This window comes from Gossypium arboreum, chromosome 13, assembly GCF_025698485.1.
Source record: "Gossypium arboreum isolate Shixiya-1 chromosome 13, ASM2569848v2, whole genome shotgun sequence".
Taxonomy (NCBI): domain Eukaryota; kingdom Viridiplantae; phylum Streptophyta; class Magnoliopsida; order Malvales; family Malvaceae; genus Gossypium; species Gossypium arboreum.
In genome coordinates, this window is record NC_069082.1 from 121,533,804 (window position 1) to 121,553,248 (window position 19,445).

Below are 19,445 nucleotides of genomic sequence, written 5' to 3' on the forward strand. Positions count from 1 at the left end.
AAGAAAACCTTGTTTTCCTTTGTTAAATTGCGGAAATTCTGAGAGTCCGCCATGGAGGACAAATATGCAATCAGGAAAGATGTTACTGAAGTAATGTTTCTTTTCTTAATCATCTAAGTGTTGTTGATATTGCCATTAGTCTTCTGCAACTTGTTTTAATCTCATCGTGGCTTATGCAGTTAATAGGTAACACGCCTATGGTATATCTGAACAATATCGTCGATGGTTGCGGAGCTCGAATTGCTGCCAAGTTTGAGCTGATGGAACCTTGCTCCACTGTTAAAGACAGGCATAAACTTCATTTACATTTGATTTTTACATTCTTCACAGCATCTTGCAAACTGTTACCTGCAGAATAATGCCTTTGTTCATTGTTTGTCGATCCGCAGGATTGCATACAGTACGATTAAAGATGCAGAAGATAAGGGCTTGATTACACCCGGGAAGGTATGGTGCCGTATTCGAAGATGCTTTGCTCAGTTTAGCTTCCCGGTTAATGCATGTGAAGTGATTGTTTGATAACCTAACCAGGATGAGATATAGACCCAAGAACAGTTAAAACTTCAGATTGTTTTGGAAGACTATCGTAATATCTTCTGCAGTTTTGCTTCAATTGACTTTTGATCAAATGAGGGCTATTTTCCACATGGAATGGTCCAGACACGGAACATTTAAGCTAACAAGTTTCCCGTTTCTTCTGCATATATTGAAATAATATCGGCTATGTAGAGTGTTCTCATCGACACTACCAGTGGTAATACCGGCATTGCAATGGCTTTCACTGGGGCAGCCGGCAGGGGTTATAAAGTTATTGTCGCAATGACAGCTTATATGTTTTATGTTTCATTTATATTATCTAATCACATAATATTTTATTTTATTTTATCTAATTACTTAATTAATATTTAAAATAAATTAATCCTTATTTAAATGTTACAATTAGTGTAAACTTGACATTAGAAACTATAAATTACTCATTAAGAAACGCAAATCATAACTATTCTTTGTAATCTACTTAAATAAATACAATTAAATAACAAAATATAATAATTGTAATTGTTAAAATATACTATCAGTCCTTTTATTCTTTATAAATTTAAAATTTAATTACTATACTTTTATTTTTAAGAATTTAGTCTTTTTATTTTTAGATTTCAAAATGTAGATTTAATTTTAATACGGTTAAATTTATCCATTAAATTTATTAATGTAACATTTTGAAATAAAAATTATATTCATTAGGTAATTTAAAAAATTGTAATAAAATTAAATTTAATAAAATAATATTAACAGTATTAATAATTAGATTTAATTTTAAAATTTTAAAAGTAAAGTAATTAAATTTTGAAAATAAAAATATAAAGAAAAAATTCTAAATTTACCAGAAATATAAAACTTGACTTCACAGTATGCTAAGCTTGACTTTAGAATTTGACCATGGTAAAGTAAAGCAAGAATATTAGAAAAATTGCTTACTTCAAAGCAAAGTGTGATGGGAGTTGGTGAAATATCAATGCATAATTGGTCTCCTTGTTCCTTGTTGAAACATCCAAAGGCTTAACTGCTGTTTTACTTGTTTTTACTATATACGAGTTTTTTTATAATTTTTTTTTCTTTTTGTTTATTGTTGAAATATCCAAAGGTCCCCTCTCCTCCACCCACTATTTATTTTGATATTTGATTCTTTGACATTTTTGGGTGTTTTTTTTTTTCTGTTTTCCGTTACCTGTTTGATTGAAGAACTTGGGAAACGAGTATTTCTTGTTATCTCATCTTGTTGTTTATGCCCTTTATAAATAGTTTCAGTAGCTTTGATTTTGCATTAAGAACCACTTGTTTTCCTTTTGTTAAATAGCAGGGTCTTTTCGATTAAATTGAGGAAATTCAGTGAGAATCGGTCATGGAGGGAAATTGCGCAATCGAGAAAGATGTTGCTGAAGTAATGTCTCTTCTTCTGTCATTTAATACTGTTGGTGTTGTTGCCATTAATATTCTGCCAACTTGTTTTTAATCTCCTTGCGGCTTTTGCAGTTAATAGGTAATATCCCTATGGTATATCTGAACCATATCATCGATGGCTGCGGTGCTCGAATTGCTGCCAAGCTCGAGCTGATGGAACCTTGTCCAGTGTTAAAGACAGGCATATGCTCTCTTTTTTCATTTGCATTTTTGATTTTGTACATTGTTCACAGCATCTTGGAAAAGTGTTGCCTGCAAATTAACACCTTTGGTCATTGTTTTATCTATGTGCAGGATTGCATACAGTATGATTAAAGATGCAGAAGATAAGGGCCTGATTACACCAGGGAAGGTATGGTACCATATTTCGGATTAATGCATATAAAGTGATTGTTTGATAACCTAACCAGGAAGAAATATAGATCCTATGATCTAATATAGTATGGTCTATTTTTCTGTTTTGCTTGGTATGGTACCTTATTCGGTTTAGCTTTCGGGTTAATGCGTATTAAGTGATGATAACCTAACCGGGAAGGAAGTATAGATCTGAGAACACTTCAATTTTAGATTGTTTCGTAAGATTTTGTTATCATGATATCTTCTGCAGTTTTGCTTCAGTTGACTTTTGATCAAATGAGGGGTATTTAAGCTAACAAACTTCTCATTTGTTCTGCTTATGTTGAAATAATATTGGTTAAAGAGTGTCCTTATCGAGCCTACCAGTGGTGATACCGGCATTGGATTGGCTTTCATTGGAGCAGCTAGGGGTTATAAAGTTATTGTCACAATGCCAGCTTCTGTGAGCATCGAGAGGAGAATATTCTTCGAGCTTTTGGAGCTGAAGTATGCCTCATAAACCCAGCCAAGGGCTTTAAGGGGGCATTAGACAAGGCTGACGAGATACTGAAGAACACACCTAACGGTCACATGCTATGGTAATTCGCAAACCCTGCCAATCCTCAGGTAGCATCTTTATTGTTATAACATTTCTACTGTTTCATCAGGTGATGTTTAAAAGAAGTAACGAATTCTTTGTTTAAGATTCATTTCAAAACCACCAGTCCAGAGATATGGAAAGACTCGGAAGGGAAAGTTGATGTACTGGTTGCAGGCATAGGGACTGGTGGTACAGTAACAGGTGCAGGGAGATTCCATAAAGAGAAAAGCAAAGAGATCAAGGTTTGTTCCCCATTCGAGACCGAAATTTAGACAAGAGCCTATGTCCTTGTTGTTATATTAATAAGATCATATTCTTCTTTTGTCGAAGTATAGGTATATGGGGTAGAACCTGTTGAAAGTGCAGTCTTGAACGGTGGAAAACCTGGTAAATTTTCAAGTCACTTTCATCCTTTTTTATGTGGTTCGTGCTATATCTGGTACTTAACTATTTCCTTCATTGTATTGCTTGTGTGATGCATGTCAAAGGCTCTCATCTGATCCAAGGAATTGGTGCTGGTATCATCCCTGATGTTTTGGATGTTGGCCTCCTTGATGAAGTTGTCCAGGTAAGTCTCAACAGCATGTTCAATATTTCAAACAGCTTTTGGAAACTTTGCAATTGGTTCGATTTCTGAAAAATTAATGAACTTTTGTTTTTGTCACAAGGATAGTACTTGTTTCCCTTCTAATAAACAGTTTTCGTTTGCCATGGCAAGCATCAATCGTCTGATCCATTGATTATCCTGTATGAAGGCCATGGTAGCTTCCTAGGAACAGACCAATGAAACTTTGCACATCAGTCATCTGATCCATTGATTCTTCTGTATGATGACCATAGTAGTTCCTAGAAACAGTTCAATGAAACGTTGCAATTGCTTCGGTTTCTGAAAATTAATGATTTTTTCGTTTCTTTCATGATAACAGTACCATTGCTTCTCCTGTATGTTGACCATAGTACTTATTGCTGTTCTAACTTCTTAGGTATCCAGTGAAGAAGCCATTCAAACTGCTAAACAGATAGCCTTGAAAGTTGGTTTACTGGTATGTTTGTAATCGTTAATCAATTCTTACGACCCTCTAGATCACTTGTTCTTCTTTTGTCCTTATTTTCTTGGTCATATGAATAATATTGACAGGTTGGTATGTCATCTGGTGCTAATACAGCAGCTGCAATTAAGTTGGCAAAGAGGCCAGGAAATGCTGGCAAACTCATAGTTGTGAGTTACATTCCCTTCTTCAAGTTTATCTATATCTTATAGGCTATAATAATTCTTGATATTATTCGGATTCTTCACTTTTTTTCTATACTATTGGTGATATATACTTGAACATAGGCATGAAACATAAGCAGGAAATATGACCCAAAATGGTCATGTTTTTTTATTTGTTTAATTGGTTATATACGACTACCACCTGAGCTTCTCTGTTTTTATATCAGGTAATTTTCCCCAGTGCGGGTGAGCGTTACCTGTCGTCTGCAATGTTTGAGTCCCTAAGGCATGAAGCAGAAAACATGCCCATTGATTGATGCCATTGTTATACTCAATCACAAATTCTTTGTACTTTGCATTCCACTATGAACTATGTCTACCTCTTCCTTTTTCTCTGTAGTTTGTGTTCTATGTTATTCGGGTTTAAGATAAATATTAAATATGGGTATGTGTATTGAAAGTTTTAAAAGAGAGTATTTAATAAAACTGTTCTAAATTTTATTAAGTACAAAATTGAATTTAGATAGAAAAAACTCATAACCTAATTATAAAAATAATTTTCTTATTCTAATAAACTACTAAAAGATAAAATAAAATATTCGTAATGATCTCAATATATTATTCTATGATTTATCTACCTAAATAATTTAAAAACTATCCCCAAAATATATGGGGTTTCTCAAGTTGGTGCATATATATCAATTATGCCCAACTTGTTTACAATAAAATCGAAGCTTGTCTTAGAAAGCCCTTTGGTAAGTATGTTAGCAATACGTTGTTTTGAAGGAACAAATAACATGTAGACTTGGCCTTCTTCAATCTTCTCTTTGATAAGGTGTCTATCAATCTCAACATGTTTAGTTCTATCATGCTGAACTGGATTGTGAGCAATACTAATGACAGCTTTGTTATCACAGTACAACTTCATCGGTGAAATTATTGATTTCCTCAACTCTTTTATAATTCTTTTTAACCACATAATTTCACAAATTCCTTGAGTTTTTGATCCAAACTCAGTTGTTGCACTACTTCTTGCTACAACAGTTTATTTTTTGCTTCGCCAAGTCACAAGGTTTCCCCAAATGAATGTACAGTATCTTGATGCAGATCTTCTATCTATTATTGAGCTTGCCCAGTCTGCATCTGTATAAGCTTCAATTCTTCTTTGTTCGGATTTTTTGAAGAATAAGCCCTTGTCAGGTGAACTCTTCAAGTATCTCAGAATCCGAAATACTGCTTCTTCATGTTTCTCCATTGAAGAGTACATAAATTGACTTACTAAGCTAACTGCAAAAGCTATGTCTGGCATTATATCTGATAAGTAAATTAACTTACCAACTAATATCTAGTACTGTCATTTATCAACTAATCGTCCTTTTTTATTTCCAAATTTTACATTTGGATCAATTGGTGTATCAGTTGAGCAGCAACCACTCATCCTAGCCTCCTTTAAAAGATTAATTACATATTTTTTCTGAGAGACCAAAAGACCCTTATTTGATCAAGCAACTTCTATTTCAAGTATTTTAAAGGACCCAAGTCTTTGATCTCAAACTCCAATGCTAGATACTCCTTGAGACGCCTTATTTCATCCACACCATCTCCTGTAAGAATGATATCATTGACATAAACTATAATAAATGTTATTCTACCTTTTTGTGAGTGTTGGTAGAACATTGTGTAATCAGCTTGCCCTTGTGAGTAACCTTGTTTTTTAACAACCTAAGTGAATCGTTCGAACCAAGCTCAAGAAGATTGCTTTGGACCATACAAAGATTTCTTGAGTTTACATACTTGAGTTTCAAATTTTTCTTCAAAACTTAAAGGAGAATCCATGTAAACTTCTTCTTCAAGTTTCCCATTTAAGAAAATTTTATTCACATCTAGCTGCTAAAAAGACTAATCAAGATTAACAATAATGGATAAAAGAACTCTAACAGAATTTTAACTTGGCTACTAGAGCAAATGTCTCAAGATAGTCTATTTTGTATGTTTGAGTGTACCCTTTAGCCATCAGTCAGGCTTTGTATCTATTTAAATATCCATCCGATTTGAATTTGGTTGTAAACACCCATTTACAGCTCATTATTTTTTTCATACAGGTAATTCCACTGTTTCCCATATACATGTTTTTTCAAGAGCACGCATCTCCTCTAAAACAACCTCCTTCCATTTAGGAACCTGTAAAGCATCTTTTATATTTTTGGGTTTTTCCACAATATCGAGACACAAAATAAAGACTGAGAATGTCAAAGACAAGACTTTATAGGATAGAAAGTCAGACATGAGATATTTGACAACATTTCTAACACATTTTCTTTTAGCAATTGGAATATCTAGATCAGAAAATTCATTGGTTGGACTATGAGTTTTACCTGAACTTTTGATAAGATCTTGCAGGTCGGATTCTTGGTGGTGAATCTGCTGGATTCCACTTTCTTGATTTCGATTTATTCTTGAGTAAACCAGCAACTCCTTTGTTTATTTTTTGTTCTCATGATTAGACACTACACCTTCATACTCTTTTTTATTAACAACATTAACATCATTCAAGTCCTTTTCATTAACAACATTAACATCATTAATTTCTATGTTGATCATAAATTCGCCTTCCCCATTATTAGAATCCTTATGTTGTATATTCCTAGTTTTTTTTTTATTATCAATTATTGAATCTTACTTGCTATAATTCCCTCCTTGAAGATTAGAATCAAAGTAAGATTGTGTTTCAACAAATGTGACATCTAGGGTAACAATAATCTTCCTACTAATCGGATTATAACATTTGTAACCCCTTTTTATTAGAACACATTTGTTTTTTTTTTTTTTTTTTGCTTTTGGATCTAGTTTAGCTTGGTTGTAAAGATGAACAAAAACACCACACCCAAAAACTCAGCAAGGTAAATCTGTGATCAATTTAGAGTTAGGAAAACTATTTTTAAAAAGACTAAAGGGAGTTCTACAGTTTAGAGTTTTACTAGGCATTCTATAAATAAGATATGAGGTCGTTAATAAGGCTTCTCCCCAAAGATAACATGGGACCTTGCTAGTGAACATCAAGGCTCTAGTTACTTCCAAAAGATGACGGTTTTTTCTTTCCGCAATCCTATTCTGTTGTAGTGTATCTGTACAATAGCTTTAGTGGATTATTCCATGTTTGGTTAAGAAAATGCCTAATTGGTCACTAAAAAATTCCTCACCATTGTCACTCCTAAATACTTCTATTTTCACACTAAATTGTGTTTTCACCATAGCATAAAAAGATTGAAACACATTTTTGACTTCAGACTTATCTTTTAATAAAAAAACCCAACAATTGCGAGTATGATCATCAATAAATATGACAAACCAACATTTTTTTAAAAAAATTGAGACTCTTGAAGGTCTCTAAACATCACTATGAATAAACGAAAAATGTTTGGAAGCTTTATATTTTTGAGGTGAAAAGAATGACTAATTGTGACAGCCCAAAATTGACCCTAGTCGGGAAGTGGTTTCGGGACCGCTAAATCGAGTCACCGAAATGTTTGAATGTAATATTTATTGTCTAGAATATGTAATTATGAATGTGTGAAAATTTCAAGTTTCGATTTAGCCGATTGCATGTGAATTCAATTAGTAGGACTTGTGTGACACTTTTGAAAAGTGAAAGGCTAATCTATAAGGACCTAATAGTGCATGTAGTCAAAGGGGAGGACTTGCATGTCAAATTTCCCCCCCCCCAAGTTCTAGTGGCCGGCCATGACAAGGAATCATGGGCAAAACATGTCATGAAACATGTTTTGTTGGTGCATTAGGGAGAAACAATAAACAAATAAGTATGGGTAATAAAGAATGAAAAAAAATGTGTGAGTGAACCCCCTTGCCGTGTATTGAGGAAAAGAGAAGAAAAAATTTGTTCATCCATTTTTCTCCCTTGACCGAAAATACTAGAGGAAGGAAGGAATTTTGCTTCATGTTTGGTTTTGAAGAGGATTAGGAAGAGGTTGGCTATACTTGCATCAAGATTAAGGTATGTTTGAGGTTGTGCCATGAGATTCATGCATGTTTTTAGTTGCTAGCTTGATGTTCTTGTTAGCCCATGGTTCAAATCTTTGCTATGTCATGGGAATGAAATTCGGCCAAAGTGAATGTGGTGTTAATGCCATTGCATGCTAAATATCAAGCTTGATAATGAAACATGTGATGGGGGATTGAGGACTCTTAGATTTTCTTTTAGCATTTTTGAAGGAGATACTAAGTTCTTTGTTTAATCATGACCAAAATTATGGTGTTGTGGTATTCGGCCATGGTATATCCATAAGTATGATTCATGCATGTTGCATGGTAAGTAAGATTTAAGCTTTGGATATGTGTATATATTTGGATATAAGCCACTTGAGAATTCGCCCTTGCACCTACATGAATATATGTTTGCACATGATGTATTGGTATGACATATATACTATTTCAAGTGTATATTTGCTTGTGATGATGTTTCGGTTATGAAGTAAATGAGAGAGGTGTATTGAGCTACGATATGTAATGCGTTAGTAGTAAAATGTATGCTGTTTTTGTGTGGTATTAAGTGTATAATTGGCCTCAACATGGACATGTATATTCGCCACATGAGGGGAAATTGGTGTGCATGCATTCGGTTAGAGGCAAGCATATTGATGCCTATTCTTGGCTTAGAAAATTCGCTAAGAGGAATATTAACTAATGTGTTGAGTTCGATTCATGATTTCGCACATATGCGACTTTGATGCCTAATGAGTATATATATTGGCTAAGTATCTTGTATTCCTCTTTTCGATGCTCAAATGATTAAGTCAATTTGTTTGTTTAATTAAGCTCAAGAGCCTAGAGGATCAAGTTGGATAAGGGAAGGGAAGAAGTGATCGAATAGCACGAAATCGTTCGACCACATCCGAGGTAAGTTTTAAGCGATTAATCGTTGAGTAAATTCAATCATAATAGGACATAATGAGTTGATTTGATAAGATATGATGTGGCCATGATATGTCTTAAGCCCAAATGGTAAGTTCATAAGTGTTTGGACTTGGAAAGTTAAGAGCAAATTGTAATAAATTGCTTGGACAGCAGCAGTAATGTGATTTTAGAAAATCACTATAAATTGTTGGTGTGGAATTATAGGCTGAATAAAACATGTAATCAAAGCTTAGTTGGTCTAGTTTCTTATAAAAGAGACCGTGGAAGCAAAGGAAATTCCTATAAAGAGATATTTAAAGTTGTGCGGGACAGTGTCGGAATGACTTCGAAATCCCCTGTTCTGTTTTTGGAAAATCATTATAATTTGTACAAAAATGGTTATGAGATAAGATTTATATGCTTAGACTCCTTAATGAGTCTAGTTTCAAATGGAATCAAATAAAACACATTATGAATTCTGTACAATGAAAAATTTAATTCGTAGTGAAGAGTGGTCAGATTGGTCAAACAGTGAAACAGGGGAAACTTTAAGAAAAATCTGGTATTGATTGGCCAAACCTAAAATTCTGAAAATTTTATGGATGAAAGATACATGAGTCTACATTCGGGGAAAATTAACGGAAATTGATTTTGAGTTTTGTAGCTCCAGTTATAAACAATTTAGCGACTGTTGCTCAGGAAAAGAAAACTGCTTATGGTGAATAGGTGATTTTGTTGTAAACTTTGATGAAATTATTTGAGTTGCTTATGAGCTATTGCTGAAATTGATGTACAAGAAAAATATGAAATATGTAGGAGATGTATATATGTGATAAGGCCTAATGGCCGATGTGATGAATGTGAAGGTGTATATATATGTGATAAGGCCTAATGGCCAATGTGATGAATGTGAAAGAGTATATATGTGATAAGGCCTAATGGCCGATGTGATGAATGTGAAACATATGTGTGATATGTATATGTGGTAAAGCCGAATGGCTAATGTGAAATATATGTGTGATGTGTATATGTGGTAAAGCCGAAGGGCTAATGTGAAATATATGTGTGATATGTATATGTGGTAAAGCCGAATGGCTAATGTGAAATATATGTGTGATGTGTATATGTGGTAAAGCCGAATGGCTAATGTGAAATATATGTGTGATGTGTATATGTGGTAAAGCCGAATGGCTAATGTGAAATATATGTGTGATGTGTATATGTGGTAAAGCCGAATGGCTAATGTGAAATATATGTGTGATGTGTATATGTGGTAAAGCCGAATGGCTAATGTGAAATATATGTGTGATGTGTATGTGTGGTAAAGCCGAATGGCTAATGTGAATGTTGTAACATGTGATTAAATGTACATGAAACTTGGAAATATATTCCGGGTGAGACCCGATGACTACGTGTGGAGATTATGTCCAGGTAAGACCCGATGACTACGTGTGGAGATTATGTCCGGGTAAGACTTCGTAATAAGAATTGCTTATAAATATACGCAATGCGAAAGGTTAAACAGGTATGTACTCCAAGTTTATATATGATGCACACGAGAGCAATCTATGGGACTATTCCTATGATTATGTGACATCGGTTTAGTGTGAGAGGTTATGTGAAATCATACGATATATCTATGTCACATGAGCTCACTTTTATGTGAGAGTTTATCTGCCTATTGTATATGATGAGATGTGCATATTCGGAAAAGGGATAGTATGCCCGAAGGAAGAGTGAAATAAAAATACGAACAACTATGTTATGATTTGGTTGTTATCTGTTGACACTGCTTAAAACTTACTAAGCATTGTAATGCTTACTCTGTTTACTTTGTTTCCTTTGTTTTATAGATCTCATTGGAAGCTACAGGCTCGGGGATCGTCAGCAACTAGTCACACTATCACTACCCACCGTTTGGTACTGCTACGTTTTGGAATATCTTATGGCATGTATGGAATAGACTAGTAGTGAGAGGATATTTTGGTCAATGTATAGGACTACCCCTTTTGTTGTGGGTCATGGACCCTTTGGATTTGTATAATTTTAGATAGCCATGCGAAAATGGCTTATAAATGTTTTGAGCATAATGTTATAATCATTCGATATGTATATGCTCATTAAGAGGCATGGAAATGTTTGCAACGATCAGCCATTAGAATGGTTCATCTTGATTATATTTTGGACTATATATGCAAGAGGGTTAGTTGAGTCATAGAAACTATGTGTTAGATAAAGTCTACCCTAAAATAGATGCTGGCAGCAGCAGTGATGTGGATGTGAAAATCACTAAAAATAGTAGAGATGGAATTAAATAGTGAATAAATTATGTAAATGAGCCTTGATGAATCTACTTTCATATGGAAGAAACGAAACGGTCATATGAGATGTATGTTAAGAGATATTTAGGTTTTTGTGAAACAGGGCCAGAACGGTTTCTGGAATCCCTGTTCCGACTTTGGAAATTCATTGTAAATTAACCAGAGATAATTAGGAGTCATGCCATATATGTATAGATTCCTCTCTGAGTCTAGTTTCTATAGAAACAAACGGAATTAGTATTGAAGCCCTGTACAGGGAGATATCCAATTCGTAATGTGTGAAGGTCAGTGTAGTCGAACCCTGGATTAGGGGAAACTTTAACTAATAAACTGTACTAATTGGCCCGACCAAAAATTCTAAGAAAAAATATGTAGATGGACATATGAGTCTAGTTTCAGGGAAAAATTACGAATCTGATTTTCGAGTTGTGGAACTCAAGTTATGATTTTTAAGGTGACAGTGACGCAGTTAGCCAGTCGTCTGGAAAAATTTTTAATTGGACTGCGAGAGTAAATGAATTAGTCGGTTAGCACCTCGTGTTCGACTCTGGTAACGGTCTCGGGTACGGGGTGTTACACTAATGATGTTTAGCCAATTCAAAAAATTAACAATGATATGAAGAAGGACTTTAATTTTTAAATAGATTAGGTAACAAATGTCTTAAATAGTAAAAATTAGAGTGTCTAAGCCTATAATGCCAAATCATAACCTTATCAAAACTAGAAACAGAGTTTAAATATAGAGTTGTTGTTGGTCAACTTTGATGGTTGTCACCTAGAAAGTAAATTCCACCTGATTTTTTAGCATTGCCAATCATCCTCCCCGAGACCATGTCTTGAAATTTACATATAGAGAAGTCAAATATAACACGATAATTCGAGGACTGAGATAATTTACTGACTGATATGAGATTACAAGCTAAATTTGGCACATTTAAAACATCATGTAAAACCAACGAAGGTGAAATTTTAATAGTGCCTTTCTCGGCTATTGCCGAGAACAACCCATCTGCTACTTTGATCTTTTTGTTTCCTGCACAATGTGTGTAAGTTGAGAAAAGAAAATGACTACTAGTCATGTGATCACTAGCTCTAGAATCAACGATCTACGTTTTTGTTTTACAAGGCTTGACACTGAAAAAAAGGAAAAATCAGTACCTGATTGGGCAAAGGAGGAAGAAGGACTGCTGGATAAGTTAGGAACAAAAGAATTCATCCGAAACTGTGGTGGTTGAAGAAGCTTGTGTAGATGCTCTAATTGTTCCTTAGTGAATGGAGACCCTTCTAGAGAACTTTGCTGCTCATGATTTTCATTAGTTATTTAGAAAGCTCTGCTATCCTCAAATTGTGAACCATGACCATTGCCACTCTTTTTTCTCCCATTCGTCGATTTTTCATGGAGTTTCCAACATGTTTCTCAAGTGTGCCAATATTTTTTGTAGTGGTCGCACCAAGGTTTTTTCCTTTTTTCACTGTCATCATTATTTTTAACCGTCACAAGAGTAGATTGTTACTGTAATGGCCTAAATTCAAGGTTATTGGAACAATGGTTTCGTAACCATAGATCCGATTTAAAGAAAAATTTATTTCAATATTTTTGCTTGAAAATTGATATGATAGGAAAATCGTATGAAAATATTGATAGGAAAATTTTATCGATTTAGTGATTAGTTAAAAAAAGAAATTATTGAAGAAATTGGGTAAAATAAGATATCGGGACCTCTATCTTGTAAAACCGAGTCAAAAATAATTTTATAAATATTTATGAAATGTTATTAATGTGGTATTAAAATTTCGTTAGGAAATTTTAATGTTTGGATAGTCAATTAAATGAAAAGGACTAAATTGTAATAGGTGTAAAAGTTGCTAGAGTGATTAAATAGCTTAAGAGTCTAATGAGAAAGGATTTAAAAGGAAATTAGACCCAAAAGTTATTTGGGCTGGACGGCAAGGGTATGAAATCAGCAGAAAAATTGATAAATTAAGGGTAAAATTGGAATATTGCAAAATTAACTAAATAAAACTAGGACTAAATAGGAAATATCTAGATTTCTCTTCATTTCTCTTCAATTCCAGCAGCTAAAAACGCCATAGGAGGGTTCTCTAAGCTGGTATTTCATAATTTTGCACCAAGTGAGTTAATCCTTGCTTTTTCTTGTAATTTTGTGTTTCTAAGACTTTTACAACTAGGTCCTACTATTAAATTCATTAGTTTTTATTTCATGGATGAAATTGAAAGTCACCATGGTTGAGTGCTGTAAGTTTATGATGAAATAGAATGAAATTAAAGCTTTAATTTGTTTATGAGATGATTTTATTAGGTAATTTCAATAGAAATTGATTTTTAGGACCTAATTGTGAAAATACTTGGAATTAAAGTCTATTGCTGAAATTATGATTCCTAAAGGTTGTAAAATAGTTTAAGGTGATAGAATAAAATGTTAATTGAGAAAAATCAGCTCAATTGAGAGGCTAATTGAGTAGGGACGAAATTATCATTTATTAAAAGCTTAGGGGAAAAATGGTAATAAACAGCTTGCACTAAAACAGTTTGGACAGCAGCAGTAGTCTAACTTTGAAAAATCACCAAAAATTGTAGGAATCGAATTAGAAGATGAAAAAAATATTGAATTAAATCTTATTGAGTCTAGTTTCTCATAGAAGAAATAGTGTAAGAAATAGATTTGTAAATTTTGAGATATAATGAATTTTGTGAGACAAGGTCAGAATAAATTCGGGTTCTCCTGTTCTGAATTTGAAAAATCATAAAAAATTTAATAAAAACAATTAGGGGCTTAAATTTATATGTATAGAATCCTTAATGAGTCTATTTTTAAGAGAAACAAACGATAACATCATTTGAATTCTTTATGAAGAGATAATTAATTTTTAGTGAAGAAGGGTCAGAACTGTCGACAGCAGAACAGGGGTGACTTTAAAGAATAAATTGTACTTATTTCCTAAACAAAAAATTCTTAAAATTTTATGGTAAAAATATATATGAGTCTAGTTTCAGGGAAAATTAACAGATCTTAATTTGGAGTTCCGTATCTCAAGTTATAAATAATTTAGTGACTATGACTCAAGTAGACAGCTTTGAATGAACTATAAATAATAGTTGAATTATAGAGAATGTTGCATTTGAACATGAAATGTATTAAATTGATAATTAAATTTATTTATTTAGATCCGGAAGATTCAAATACGAAGCTAGATTGAGGAAAGGAAAAAGTTCGGGATTAGTAGATTTTTATTGTTTACAAACAAGTATCAAAGTAAGTTCGTGTAACTTGAATTATATTCTGAAATGCTTGAGATTGTATGTTATTGATGTGAATATTGTACAGGCCAATTTTAACTACTATTACAGAGAACCCATTTACAATTTTATAATCCCTCAACCCAATTTCAAACCCCATTAAATCTCTAACCCATTAAACCCCAAAACCCAACTAACCTACCCTAACCTAAACAGCCCAATACCCATTAAGCCTAACTAATACATCAGCCAACCCAAAATTCAAACCCCATTTACAACCAGAACCCAATATCCCTGAACCCATATACCCGAAGCCCAATAACCTAAACTACCAGCCCCCCTAGCATTCGGTGCCCACTTGACTCTGTCACCACCGACGTCTGCCACGCCCCATACCTCCACTACAACAGTCCCATACCTCCACAGTCCTCGTACGCCATGCCCACACCCCGTACGCATGACAACAAACTTTGTACCTGCAAAAAGGAAACAAAACAACAGCAGCAACAGAGCAGTAGCGAATGGAAGAAACAATATTTTTTGTACTCTTCTTTGGAACATTCGGCTATAAAGCCGAAATGGAAAATCTGTAAAGAGGGGGGATTGTTCTTTGTTTCTTAAAAAATAAAAACGACAGAAAGGTTCGGTTGTAGAGCAAAAAATAACAGCCTAATTAGAGTTTGAACACAAAATAACATCCAAGCAGGCAGAATACAAAAGATCGAAGATTCAAAAGTGAGTAAAACCGAAGGTAATTCTTCATTTCAATAACTGTTTTAAGTCCATTTTTTCACCACAAATACATAAAAATTTACAAATAAACATAAAGAAATAAAAAGCAAAAAAAAAAGAAAAAAATAGAAAATTACCACGCGGTGGCCGGCGCCGGCAACGGTCCGGCGATCGGACCGGAGCCTTCCCCCTTGGCCGGAAATCACTCCGGGCTTCCCTCTCCCCTCCCCCTTTTTTTTTTTTCTCTCAGCTGTTTCAAATGAAAAAAAAAATTTGCTTATATAGGGGACCAAAACGGTGCGTTTTGGTCCCCCCCTTTAAATAATTAAAACGTCGTCGTTTTAGTGCGGGTCGGGTCGACCTGACCCGCTCCAGGTCAGGATCCGCATGTTTTTACAGCGGAAGGATTAATTGCGCGTTTGGCCCTTCCGCTTTTCTGATAATTTACAATCAAGTTTATTTTATTTTAATTCGGCCCCAATAGTTTTGCTCCGAGTTCATTCTGGTCCCTTACCTGCGCAGCGTTTTGGAAAGTTTGAAATATTGCACTTTTAATACCCCATGGTTTTACCCGTGTTCAAATAGGCCCCATATTTTTGTCTTTTTTAAATTGGCCCCATAACTTCGTTTGTGATTTAATTTTAGTCCTTTTTTTGTTTATTTTATATATTTATCCAATATCCTTGTCACTTTTACATTATTATTATTATTAGTGTTGTTATATTATTGTATATTTTATGTATGTATATACTTAATATATTTATGTATACATGTGGCATTACTATTAGTTTTTTTGTGTATAAATTTTGTAAATGTTTCAATATTATATTATTATATATATATGTATTTTTATATTAAAGACATGTGCTTTAATACTATACTTTATGTATTATTAGTATATTTTCAGTGTATAGACATACACTTATTAAGTATTATCGACGGTTTTATTATTATTAGTTTCAACATATATATTATGTTTATTTTTAATACTACGTTATGTATATATATTTATATATATTATGTTATGTATATATTTTGAACACCATACATATTGAGTATTTCTAATGTCCCATTTATTTATACCCACGCATTTAACATATCCATGTAATGTACTAGTAAGTTCATTCTATGTCGTTATCGTTTCTAATGTATATGTATATTTCATGCAATATAATTAATAGTTACTCTTTTAACATTATTTTGAAGTACATGTATATTATATGTATCCTTTTAATATGTATTATATATATATATATTCTGATTCTATATTGTGTATATACATATTTTCAATGTTACCTTTTTAAATCATAATGCGTTTTATATATTTTCCATAGTCTTAACTAGATTTTATATTCTTATATGTATATTATTACATTTATTTTATTCTTATCATATATATTATCAATACATGTATTTTATTATATGTATATATATATTATGTACACATATTAATATTATTATGTAAATCTTTTCATCCCTATTTTTATGTATATATTCGTAATGTCACTTTTACATATGTATATTCAATGTTTTTTTCCGTTTTCGATATTATTGTCATATTTAATCTTGCATGCACGGTTATTGTTTTAATATTTTTGTTATGTTTGTCATTTGCTTCAATATGTATACCTAGTCCTTTCATTTGTTTATTTATTTCTGTATTCATTTTGTCTTACACGTTTTAAAAAATCACGTTCTTGTTTCTAAATTAATTTCGATAATCAAAGGCAACATATCGGTTTAATACCAAGTCGACGGTTCCATTGCTATGTTGAGTGGAATTTGTCGGTTCGTGTTTAATCGGTATACCCTTCTCAAAAAAAGGAAATCAAAAATTGAAAGTTTTCGTCTTTTGAATCGGATCACGATTGAATATTACTTTGAACTCATATTTTTGAAAATCAAGACAACACTTGTTTATGAGATACCAATTTTTGGGCGTCGCGAGGGTGCTAATACCTTCCTCGCGTGTAACCAACTCCTGAACCCTAATTTTTCTCTGGCTTTTAACGTAGACCTTAACTCGGCCTTTTTCTCGTTTTTAAAAAGAAATCTAATAGGTGTCCGATCACACCTAGAAAAAAGGATCGGTGGCGACTCCCGGTTTATTTTAAATCAAATTTCAATTTTCAAGTTTTTAATCGCCACAATTAGCGACCGAAGCTAAAGCTAATTTTTACGTCGCTACAAATATGATTTGAGTGTTCATTGTATGAAAATTAATGAAACATTGATATATTTGATAAAATGGGAAGAAATCTCGGTTGAATGAAAGGAAAATTCGATGGATCTCTGAAAAGGAATTGACGGTAAAAAGGATCAAGCCGGACGGGTGATCCTATCTGATATAGCCCTCCGAAGAATATGTGTAAAATGGATTTAGCCGGACGGGTAATCCGAATTAGGTCTGAATTTAGCCTGGACTGTAATTCGATCCAAGCTCATTAGAGTAATTGTCGCTGGATTTAGCTCGACTGGTAATCCCATTGTAAGGTTGAGGTTCATGAGTGTGCTCTCTGAAATGGAAATGTGCGCACATGAATATGAATTGATAGACTCGGAATTGTACACTAAAAGTGTACCTCTGAAAATCCATCGAAAATTCCAAGAAATTCAACGGGATAAATATGGAAAAATAACAAGGAAATGGAAATCATGGTATTGACGAGCTCATTAATCATAGTATATATTATTAGTACATGGAAATTATTGTACTAACTTGAATGTTGAGTTTGTGCATATTAGGGTAATAATGCATTTAATGGATATATGGATGTTTATTGTATTGTATTGAAAATATTAGGTAAGTATAATTCTTGTTACATGAGCTTACTAAGCACAAAGTGCTTACCCCGTTTCCTTTTTCCCTGTTTTGTAGTGTTAAGAGCTCGGAGGTCGGATTTGGTCAGAGACACATCACACTGTCAACCTCAGGATTTCGGTATATAAAGAAACTTTATTTTGGAAATCAAAGGCATGTATAAGCTAACAAAGTAAATGTTAACGTGAAATGACTGTAAAGTTAGCCATTAGTATGGTTAACAAACCTGGTTTTAGATATGTGATGACGTTATCTTATAAATATGCATGAATTTATCTTGAAAATATGTTGAATTGATTTGGTTGATGTGGATTGGTCTCGATTTAAGATTGCAGGGAAGGTTAGATATTTATAAAGGGGCTATATTGAATATAAAAAAAAAAATTTAATTCGTAAACTCCGGTAATGCCTCGTACACTATTCCGGCAATGAGTACGAGTAGGGGTATTACAGTTACCTTCAAATCTTGGCCTTAATATTACTTTTCTCTTTATTTCCTCTCTTCCAACCTCATAAAAAAATCTTACGGGGTGTTGAAAGCTGTTTTTTTCCTAAGATCCGAGATCTCACTTAATTAAATTCTTTATTTAAACCAGCCAAAAATAAATAAGCTTGCTTATTCTTTTCTTTTTTAATAGCATTTACACTATCTCTAGGACACTCCCATTCATCATTATAACATTGATTCAATTCTTGCCAAATAGACATCATCTCGTTATAATAAAAAGTAACTTACTTGGCCTTCTAGAGTTTTATTTTTAACTCAAAGATCTATGAAACATTTTCTAAATTTGAATAAGTGTCTTTCATAGCATCCCAAACATCTTTAACAGTCTGGAGAAAAAGAAAGGTTTACCAATGGATCCTTTCATGGAATTAATAAGGCGCACAATTATCATAGAATTTTTTAACCTCCATATGCTCATCTTTGGATTGCCCTCATTTGGTTGCTTGACTTCTCCAGTTAAATGACCTAGCTTGCCGCGCCCATCAATTGCTAATACCTTTATTTGGTTGCTGGATCTTTTATCTCCAATGAAGGGTGTTTTAACCATGATGTTATTGGAGATTTAACCTAGCTCAGATGCCATGAAAGTTTTCAAGAGAGTATACAATAAAACTCTTCTAAATTTTATTAAGTAAAGTGTAACACCCCTAACCCGTATCTGTCACCAGAATAGGGTTACGAGGTATTACCGATCAATTCACAACGCAAGACATATATTTATCAACCGTAAATCATTCATTCTTATAAATCATCCAACACAATCACATTGTCCTTTATAAGGGCC

The 19,445-nt window shown here is 33.3% G+C and overlaps 1 pseudogene; it reads left to right on the top strand.

The window, feature by feature from the left end:
* The first annotated feature begins 1,408 nt into the window (after nt 1-1,408).
* On the top strand, nt 1,409-4,622 carry LOC108464017 (bifunctional L-3-cyanoalanine synthase/cysteine synthase D1-like; annotated as a pseudogene).
* Nucleotides 4,623-19,445: the final 14,823 nt, after the last annotated feature.